At 33.0% G+C, this 9916-nt stretch overlaps 1 long non-coding RNA gene across 1 annotated transcript; it reads right to left on the bottom strand.

The window, feature by feature from the left end:
- Window positions 1-1134: 1134 nt before the first annotated feature.
- LOC139525957 (uncharacterized) lies at window positions 1135-9678 on the bottom strand. The gene is made up of 4 exons (XR_011665063.1): window positions 9567-9678; window positions 4975-5158; window positions 3520-3619; window positions 1135-1252 (listed from the first exon to the last, which is right to left on the bottom strand). It is a non-coding gene; the product is annotated as an uncharacterized lncRNA (long non-coding RNA).
- Between the last annotated feature and the right edge of the window lie 238 nt (window positions 9679-9916).

The raw sequence follows: 9916 nt of genomic DNA on the forward strand, positions 1-9916 counted from the left end.
ACAACAGTGTCACTGTATAGACCCAACTGCTATTACACAGGCAAAATTGCAACGCATGTAAACGCATGTTTACCAAGAATTTACCGTACGTTTCTAAACATGTCAGAAACGCATGTTTGGAGCACCGTACGTTAAACGCATGTTTGGAGAACATATTGTTTACATGCGTTTATGGGAAACAGGCGTTTGAAAACACATGGTTAACGCATGTTTATATGTGAAACATGCGTTTGAAGACACATGGTAAACGCATGTTCATGGTATCCGTATGTTTGAGAACATATGGTAAACAGATATTCATAAACCGTATGGTAAACATATGTTTGGATGATGGTTGCTTTACTTCCAGTTGCAGGTCAGATGCATATTCAGGCTATGAGATCATGATAATCAGAAATGAGATCTAACCATAATGTGTATAAGACTGACACCCTAACTCACAAAGTAACAGTTTGCAGGAAGATATGTCACACTACCTGGACACAAAATTCTGACTATGTGTTGATTCAGTCTTTGTTTTTACTTCTTAATGGTTTTTGCCTAGCAAAGCAGCTTATACCAGTTTTCAAGTCTTTGCATTGACTCGGTCCCTGTTTTAACCTTTAATAACCTCCTGCACTCAAGGCAAGCACTTTCAGATTAACTGAGGTGTTCTAATAACATGTAGGATATATGAACAAAACATGTCATGATTATCACTGAACTAGTATTGTTTTGGGGCCCGCTGAAGGACGCCTCCGGGTGCGGGAATTTTTCGCTACATTGAGGACCTGTTGGTGACATTCTGCTGTTGTTTTTTCTATGGTCGGATGGTTGTCACTTTGACACATTCTCCAATTTCATTCTCATTTTTATCATGATGTGAATTATGCTTTTGAAATAAAACGTTCATGGTATCAATTATATGTTGCATCATATGGGCATTTCGTCTGAATGCAGATGTTTCAATCAATAAAGAATCTACAGCTATACAGTTTGCACTTTGACATGGTTTTTTTTAAGAATTTTTAAGAGCGCTTACAAATTGTATCATTAAGATGAGAACCCTTTAACCATCCCATCAGCTTAAGATTAAACCAATTTTGATACATGCACGTTTCCTTCAAATGGCATGATTGATAATAAATTCTCATCTTTGGTAAAAGAATATATTTTTAAAATTTGTTAATAGTATAATAAAATGTAACACAAGTTAAAGTCTATTTCTTCATCTTTTTTTTCTTCTTTAAACAGTTTCTTTCCATGGCAGATTCTGAAATAAAGCAAGATGCAAAGTTTATTATAACAAACAACTAACTATCAATTTATCTTGATTTTAAAACAAGCAAAATAATCAAGTTAAGGTTAATATTATTATTACTTACAGTGATACATGAACATCTGTATATTTACAAGCATTCTGTCAGTGTTGCATTGCAATATAGTCCCCTACCAGTTAAATTTCATTGTATTGGAACAAATTTCTAACTTTATCTATAACTTGTCATGCTGTAAACTATATAACAAATATCAAATCAATATCTTCAAGCATGATTGAACAAGAATGTGTCAAAAGTACACGGATGACCCACTCGCACTATCATTTCCCATGTTCAATGGACCGTGAAATTGAAAAAAAATCTAATTTGGCGTTAAAAATAGAAAGATCATACCATATGGGAACATGTGTACTAAGTTTCATGTTGATTGGACTTCAACTTCATTTAAAACTACCTTAACCAAAGACTTTAACCTGAAACTGACACTTTCATTTTCCATGTTCAGTGGACCGTAAAATTGGGGTCAAAAGTCTAATTTGACTTTTAAATAGGAAAGATCATATCATAATGAACATGTGTACTTAGTTTCAAGTTGATTGGACTTAGCTGAATCAAAAACTACCTTGACCAAAAACTTTAACCTAAAGCGGGACAGACGGACGAACGGACGCACAGGCCAGAAAACATAATGCCCCTCTACTATCGTAGGTGGGGCATAAAAAAGTGTAGAAAATTAATTATTTAAGTGAATTTTGTAAGACCAAGGACTATTATAAATGCTCAACATCATCAGACCATAACAAAATTTAAACTGGATCTGTAACTTGTCATGATTAAACAATATCATATCAATATTTTCAAGGATGAAGAAACAAGAATGTGTCCATAGACTAGTTCATGGATGTCCCTCGCACTATCATTTTCTATGTTCAGTGGACCATGAAATTGGGAACAAAACTCTTATTTGGCATTAAATTTAGACAGATAATATCATTGGTTTCAACTTCATCAAAAACTACCTTGACCAAAAATTTTAACCTGAAGAAAGACAAACAGAGAAACCGACGAACAAACCGAAAAACAAAATGCCGATAAATGGGGTATAAAAAAGTGTGGAAAACTGGATGGACAGACCATAGGAAGGGAACTAAAAACCATTGAAAATCACATAATATCAGAATACATATTTAAACAGATATCTTTTTCCTTCTCATTTAACTCATTATTACTAATAAAGGAAACAATTTTGTTTGCATCCTCAACTGTCACCTTTCTTTAGTTTTAATTGTTTGATATACTATACATGTTATTTTTAAAGCATATAGGTACACATGTTCATGTGTTTTGTCTAACTAATATAAACCCCCTCATAATCCAAATTACAAAATAATTATGTTTTAAATTTTATTTTTTTTTTGTTCTTTAGGACAAAGAAATTCAAAAGTAATCACATGTAGGATTCTGAACCGCAAATGTCATGCTGATGTGCAATGGGTTAACGCAGTAGTGCAAATTTTGATTATGCTGAAGTACGATGCTGGCATTGTGACACTTTCTTATTGATAGCTTTACTGTATTGCTAAGGTGGTAATGTTGAATTGATGGATTTGTTTATCATATTTTCTATGTTATTGTTTAATGTTTACATGTCAATATATGGTCAAGGAAAATCCTGTTTACCACCCACTTCATTTGGCCAAAGAACACAGTTATTTCGTAGTGCATTTCTTTTAGACAATAAATTCAAATTTAAAAAATCGCACCTGCTCTTTCTCAAAAAGATTTTTACAGTGTAGTTTACTACCAGTGAGACAAATAATATCAAAATTATAGAAACTTCTACCAGCTCAAACTCAAAATATTGACAATTCTGTGTTGAGTAGTGTAAAATTCAGATTGACAGCTTCAGACGTGATATAATTTGACCTTTTTGAACTGGAACAAATCACCCCAGATTAAGCACCCAATTTTTTTTTAACATGATATTACATCCCCCTACTTAATATTTCATGCATTTAATATCAAGAATAAATTGGGAAAGTGTATCAAATAAAACATGCAAGTTATACACTATTTACACTAGGGACTACATGTACATGTATATTCGTAAACAACGAAAACCAAAGGACGATAACTGTGTCCTTGGACCATTTAATGGTGATATAATTTGATTGGTTGAGCTCACAACTTAATAAAACATTTATAAATATATATATATATATAATATATATATATATAATATATATATATAACATAATACCTCATCTTTACTTGCTCATGCTGGTGTCCATGTACTGTCTCTGTAATATTTCCCCCTTTTCTTTATCACTATTATGTATGTTTTTGTGGAGAAATGACCTCTGAAATTAAAACAATTAAAACATTGATTTTATTATAATTTACTGATTTAAGGATTATGTACCCATCTTATGCCCCTATGATTAGTAAAACATCACCCGTCATTTTAAGTGATTATTTCATAGTCAACTTTTAAAACTACACAAAAAGTTATATCAAGAGAAATATATTGACTGTGGACAAGGCCAAAGTTTATGTGCTTCTCTTGGTTAATATATTATCTCCATGGAAATGAGAAGTACATATCTTACTTCAACCTATAACAAGTATTATTGACAAGTTTATGGTAAGTTATTTCTTGGTTTCTTTTAAACTGACCTAATTATAATCATGAATTTTAACAAATCTTAAAAAATGTCTCCTATGTCAACAAGAGTGCACACGCTGAAATGTCTCACATTCTTTATTAATCATTGATATTATGTTGATAGTCCTAAGTATAAAACTTTATTAAAAACTGTCACATAAACTTAACATTAACACGTTTGAGTTGTTGCCTCTTTGACACATTCCCTATTTCCGAACTCAATTTTATTATTTTTAGAACTTGTCTTGCTGATTATTTTTCAATTTTTTGCAATTAAAAATTTCTCTCAATCTATACTGTTTTAAAGTTTTTTAAATACAGATACATGCATGTGTAATAGACAAAAACCAAAACAAAGGTCAAATTTGTCATTTCAGGGCTACAAATCCTATTAGAAGTTGTCTGACAGTTCTGCCTCTATCAGATTTTCTTTGTTATAAAGGTTTTTAAAATAATTGACAAATCTTGCATTTCACACTAATGTTCTATTTTTTTATGCATATCCTTTTTATATAACATGCAATTTTTTTAAAGTCTGATAAAGTTTTTTCGTAGGCAATACGTTTCAACTGAGGGACTACACACTAACACAGGCATCTAAAGGCGTCATTATGGAGTAAAGGGGGTTGCGTCAAAAGGTGTCATTATGGAGGAAAGCAAAGATACCCTAATGATGATTCTGACCAAGTTTAGTTGAATATGGCTTATTACATCATGTACATTGTAGTAGTTTTAGAGAAGATTTTCGTAGAAAATAATAAAAAGACACCAAGTAAAAAGAAAAGTTAATTAGGCCCTTTTGGCTAGTTTAGCTAAAAAGAACCAGTAAAGTAGAGTAAAGAGAGCTTCCAATGGAATTTTATATAAGATTGACCAATTAAAATAAATAGTTTGTCACTGCTAAAATGGTTAATTTTCAAACTAAAATTTTCAAAGTAACCCAAGAATAAAAATTGTCACCTCTATGACCTCAACATTTACTTGTACATTGTACATGTAAGTCTGAAAACAAAAAAATATTTAAACAAAGGCATAACTTTCATGACATACCTCTCATCACATAATTGCAATGTTTCATTGGCCGCTGCTCCTTATTTGCACATGAATCAATACAGCACTTTTCAAATCCACTACTAGTCAATATATAAATACAGAAAGCATTGCCTCTAGTGACTTCTGTTTTGTTGATTATCTTCTCCTACTTCTTTTAGTACATGTACTTTCATTAAAAATGCTAAAAGAAAAATGTTTAATTGCATAAACATGATAAAAGGAAGTTATGATACATGTAACTGGCAAAATTGCCTTAGTTTGGCATTTCAAAATAAGACCAACAGATTTGCCCTAAAAAAATATGACTTTACAAAAAGCATTTCATTATTTTAATGTTCTTACGCATCATATCAAATCACTATGATCAATACGATAGTTTTATGAAAGAAAGTGGTTATATTGCATCTCTGATTTTGTTATGATTAATAAATAAATTAATGCCAATCTTTGGGCAAAAAACATGATATTAAATATAAATCAATTGCTTTTGAAAAGCAATTGTAAACGGTCTTTCCCCCCCCCTTTAGAAACATGATTGTGTGTTATGTGTGTGTGTGGGTGTGTGTGCGTCTGTTTGTTTGTTTGTTTGTTTGTTTGTTTGTTTGTTTCTGTAAGGGGTGTATGTTATTCCGGGGAAGTTTCATGTTTAGTTTGGAAAGTTTTTATTTTATTTTAGGTACAGCGCGCGCGCCAGATTGAGGAGACATCACGTGACTTGGGTTTATAATAACGAAAACTTTTTATTTCTCTTTAGGTCGGGATGTTGAACAGACAACATGTATAGAGACAGAATGTACACAATGTAATTTCTTTTGTCATTGTAGGAGTAAATTGACATTTTGATCACAGTTCACCAGCAGTGCATGTTTTGGATTTAATTGATCCGGTGGAACTTTAATACACATTTAAGGATTATTTTCTGATAATGTACATTTTTCAGCACTTGTTTGTAACACAGATTAGTATTTCAATCTAGGAGCGGGCATTTTATTGTAGGCTTTCATTGAGATTTACGGACCTAGCAAGCAATTTTTACGGCATTGCAATTTTTTCTCTCTGGGAAAAGTCTTGAAAGATATCTTCACCACGTTGTTTTATGAACCTTAAGTACATGTATGCCCTGCTGACTGCAAATTTTGGGGTCGATTGAACTTGTAGTTTCCGAGTTTAACTGATAACAAGGATGTGGATTTTTTTTCAGAAGAGATGTAAGAACAATATTAAAAACCAATTCTTCAGAGAACAATTGAAGGTCTTTCCACCTCGATAATAAGAATGAAATTTAAAAAACGATGTTAGAAAATGTCACTCCTTGTTGATGTTATTTGGTTCTTCAAATTGATATAAAAAATAAGACTAATAGGTATATGCAGAAGACTTGAAACTATTTTTAGCAAAGGTCAAAATCTAGAATGTCAAATTGACCTTTGACCTTGACCTCAATTTCAAGGTCATAGGTCAGGGATCTCAAATCAAATGACCCCAGGTCAATCATTTGTATGGTTGTGGAGAAATACTGATTTCAAATACATAAGGGGAGAAAACTCCTATAAGGGTTAACCAAAACATTTCGACAATAGATTGAAGTTGCGCCTTTTTGTAAACAGCAATTTGGCAAACAAATCATATCATTTACTGTAACAGTTTCTTTTGAATAACGATAACAAGCAAAATTCAAAATTTATAACATGACCTTGACCTTTGACCTTGATCTCAATTTCAAGGTCATAAGTCAGTGAACACAAAACGGAAGACCGGTGGTCAATCACTTGTATGGTTGTGGAGAAATACTGATTTGAAATACATAAGGGGAGAAAACTCCTATAAGGGTTAACCAAAACACTTTGACTGAAATAGGTTGAAGTTGCGCCTTATTGTAAACAGTTATTTAGCAAACACATCATATCATTTACTGTCACAGTTTCTGTGGTATAACGATAACAAGCAAAATTCAAAATTTAGAACATGACCTTGACCTTTGACCTTGACCCCAATTTCCTTCAAATGGACCAAGGACTTCATATCAAAAGACTGTAGGCCTCTACGACTTATAACGTATGAATTGATCCAACAAATCGCCTATCTTAAATTTTCAAAGGGAAATAACTCCCATAAGATGTCTTCCGATCACTAAAGTCAAAATAAACCAAATCATTCTCAAGAGTAGACGAACAATTTGGTGAAAACAGTTTGCTGAAATCTTATACGGTTTTAGAGATATAGCGATAACAAGAAAAAGGGGACGCGGGGAGATAACTCCTATAAGAATAAGTGTTCGGTCACACAGGGTGAGTCTCGAAACCCCCATTACTGTACAACATCATTGGCCAAAAAATCCATTCGATATGTTGTAAGACAAAAAAGCATCTCAGAAGGCAGAAGAAAAAAAAATAATCATAAGAAAAACAAAAGGTCCTAATTAAGGAATTTGAAATTTGAAGTTATACAAAGATGTTAAATTTGGTCAATGAAAATCATACATTGACCTATGGATATTTGCTTTTTGTGTTATATGTACATATGTATAGGAAGATGTGGTATAAGTGCCAATGAGACAACTCTCCATCCAAGTAACAATTTATAAAAGTAAACCATTATAGATCAATGTGCGGCCTTCAACACAGAGCCTTGGCTCACACCAGACAGCAAGTATATATGTATCACGATTTTGTGCTGTATTCGTGTCAGTTCTGACTTTATTACGCCTATAGATAATAAAATTGAGAATGGAAATGGGGAATATCTATACATTAAATGATTTTACTCTATCATGTCTATCAAACAATATAATGCCCAAATGTTAATTTCTTTAGAATTACAGCCACACGATTAATGATCTGCCTTTCCAAAATGAAAATGACATGAAACAAGAATGTGTCCATAGTACACGGATGCCCCACTCGCACTATCATTTTCTATGTTTAGTGGACCCTGAAATAGGGGTAAAAACTATAATTTGGCATTTAAATTAGAAAGATCATATCATAGGAACCATGCATGTATACTAAGTTTCAAGTTGATTGGACTTCAACTTCATCAAAAACAACCTTGACCAAAAACTTTAACCTGAAATTTGCACAATCATTTTCTATGTTCAGTGAACCGTGAAATTGGGGTTAAAACTCTAATTTGGCATTAAAATTAGAAAGATCATATCATAGGGAACATGTATACTAAGTTTCAAGTTGATCGGACTTCAACTTCATCAAAAACCACCACATACATTTTGTACAATTACATTCATTACACAATAAAATATTCATACAGGTACATAAAACATACATGTATAACAACAAACTTTAAATTCACATTGTATGTGCCAATCTTAAAAGATTTATGAGATAAAATTGAGAATGAAAATGGGGAATGTATCAAAGAGACAACAACCCGACCATAGAAAAAACAACAGCAGAAGGTCACCAACAGGTCTTCAATGTAACGAGAAATTCCCGCACCCGGAGGCGTCCTTCAGCTGGCCCCTAAACAAAGAGACTGTATAATCAATACTACTAAAAAACAATAAGATATTGTACATATTATATATAATATATATTTGCTTATGAATATCATTAAAATACAGCATAATCAATTATATAAAAAACCATTCCTTCTGAGTAAAATGCTATAGCAGGTTCTGGCGACTTTCAAAAACTTTATCATTATTGAATAAAACGAGGGGTATTTGCGAAAAATACCAGTCTTGAGAATGAATTTCCCTCGCCTTATGGCTCATGAAATTAAACATTCTCTCGACTGGTATTTTTCACGAACACCCCTCCTTAACATGATATACATGTATCTGTTTAATACTAACTATTGATTTTAACATAAAAATTTAAAAGTTGATTAAATTATAAGTGATTTAATTTGTTTTATCGTTTTATTGTATATCACAGTTTTTCTTAGTGGTCAATAGTTTTCAGGATGTTTGGTTGTGTTTTTGGTGTTGAAAAGACACACCCCTTTGGATTTCATGTTTCATTTGTGTTTTTATGCTCGGGATTTCGAAATCAGGACCATTCCAATTCTCTCCCCCCCCCCCCCCCACCTAGAAGACAAACACTTTGTTTAAAAAAGTACGTTCTCACCAGAAGGTCATGAAAAAGCGACCCTGTTCATACAAGCAGGACATGAAAAGGGACCCTGTTCTAACCAGCAGGGCATGAAACAGTGACCCTATTTTTTGGCACATTTGTACTATAAAAATTTAGTTAGTAACACCCTTTTCCCAGATACAAACATACCATTCATATGTCGGATAGTGTTGTATTATTATATTTTATGATATAAACTGAACATGCTCAATGAAACTAAAACTTGAAGTACATGAAGTATGGAATATGTCTTTACAGAGTATGGATAATGAGTCCGAGATTACTCTGACGTCCAACGGCTGTTTTGCCAGACAAGCTGGGGCCGTGGGACGTCACGTCCCACGGCCCCAGCTTGTCTGGCAAAACAGCCGTTGGACGTCAGAGTAATCTCGGACTCATGGACTCATGCATGGTGTGGCCGACACGGAGATAATTTAATGCTTACATCTTTCTGCTTATCCATTTAAAAAATGTGAATGATAAATTTATTTTTACCTTTCCTTGGTGCTTTCCAAGTCACTCATCAAAACAAAAAGACATTCGTTGCGTTGACTTTCATTTCAATCGTTCCCCGGTTTCTTCCAGTTAATCTACAAGTTATCTGTTTACATTTGTTTGATCATCGGTTTTACCATCAGTTTGAACAACCAGAGCTGTTTATACCATATATCTCTGACTGTTTCCATTCTTGCAGTTAGTTTTAAAAATTGAAACTCCATCGCCAGCTCGTGAGCGTCCATGGTATTGCGTCATAGTATACAAAATGGTAACGGTGAGAATTCTTGGTTTTCGTACTCTCGTACATTTGTAGTTGTAGTTGTACGTATATGAGGGTCTAGAAACCG

The sequence above is a fragment of the Mytilus edulis genome, chromosome 6 (genome assembly GCF_963676685.1).
Source record: "Mytilus edulis chromosome 6, xbMytEdul2.2, whole genome shotgun sequence".
Lineage (NCBI taxonomy): Eukaryota > Metazoa > Mollusca > Bivalvia > Mytilida > Mytilidae > Mytilus > Mytilus edulis.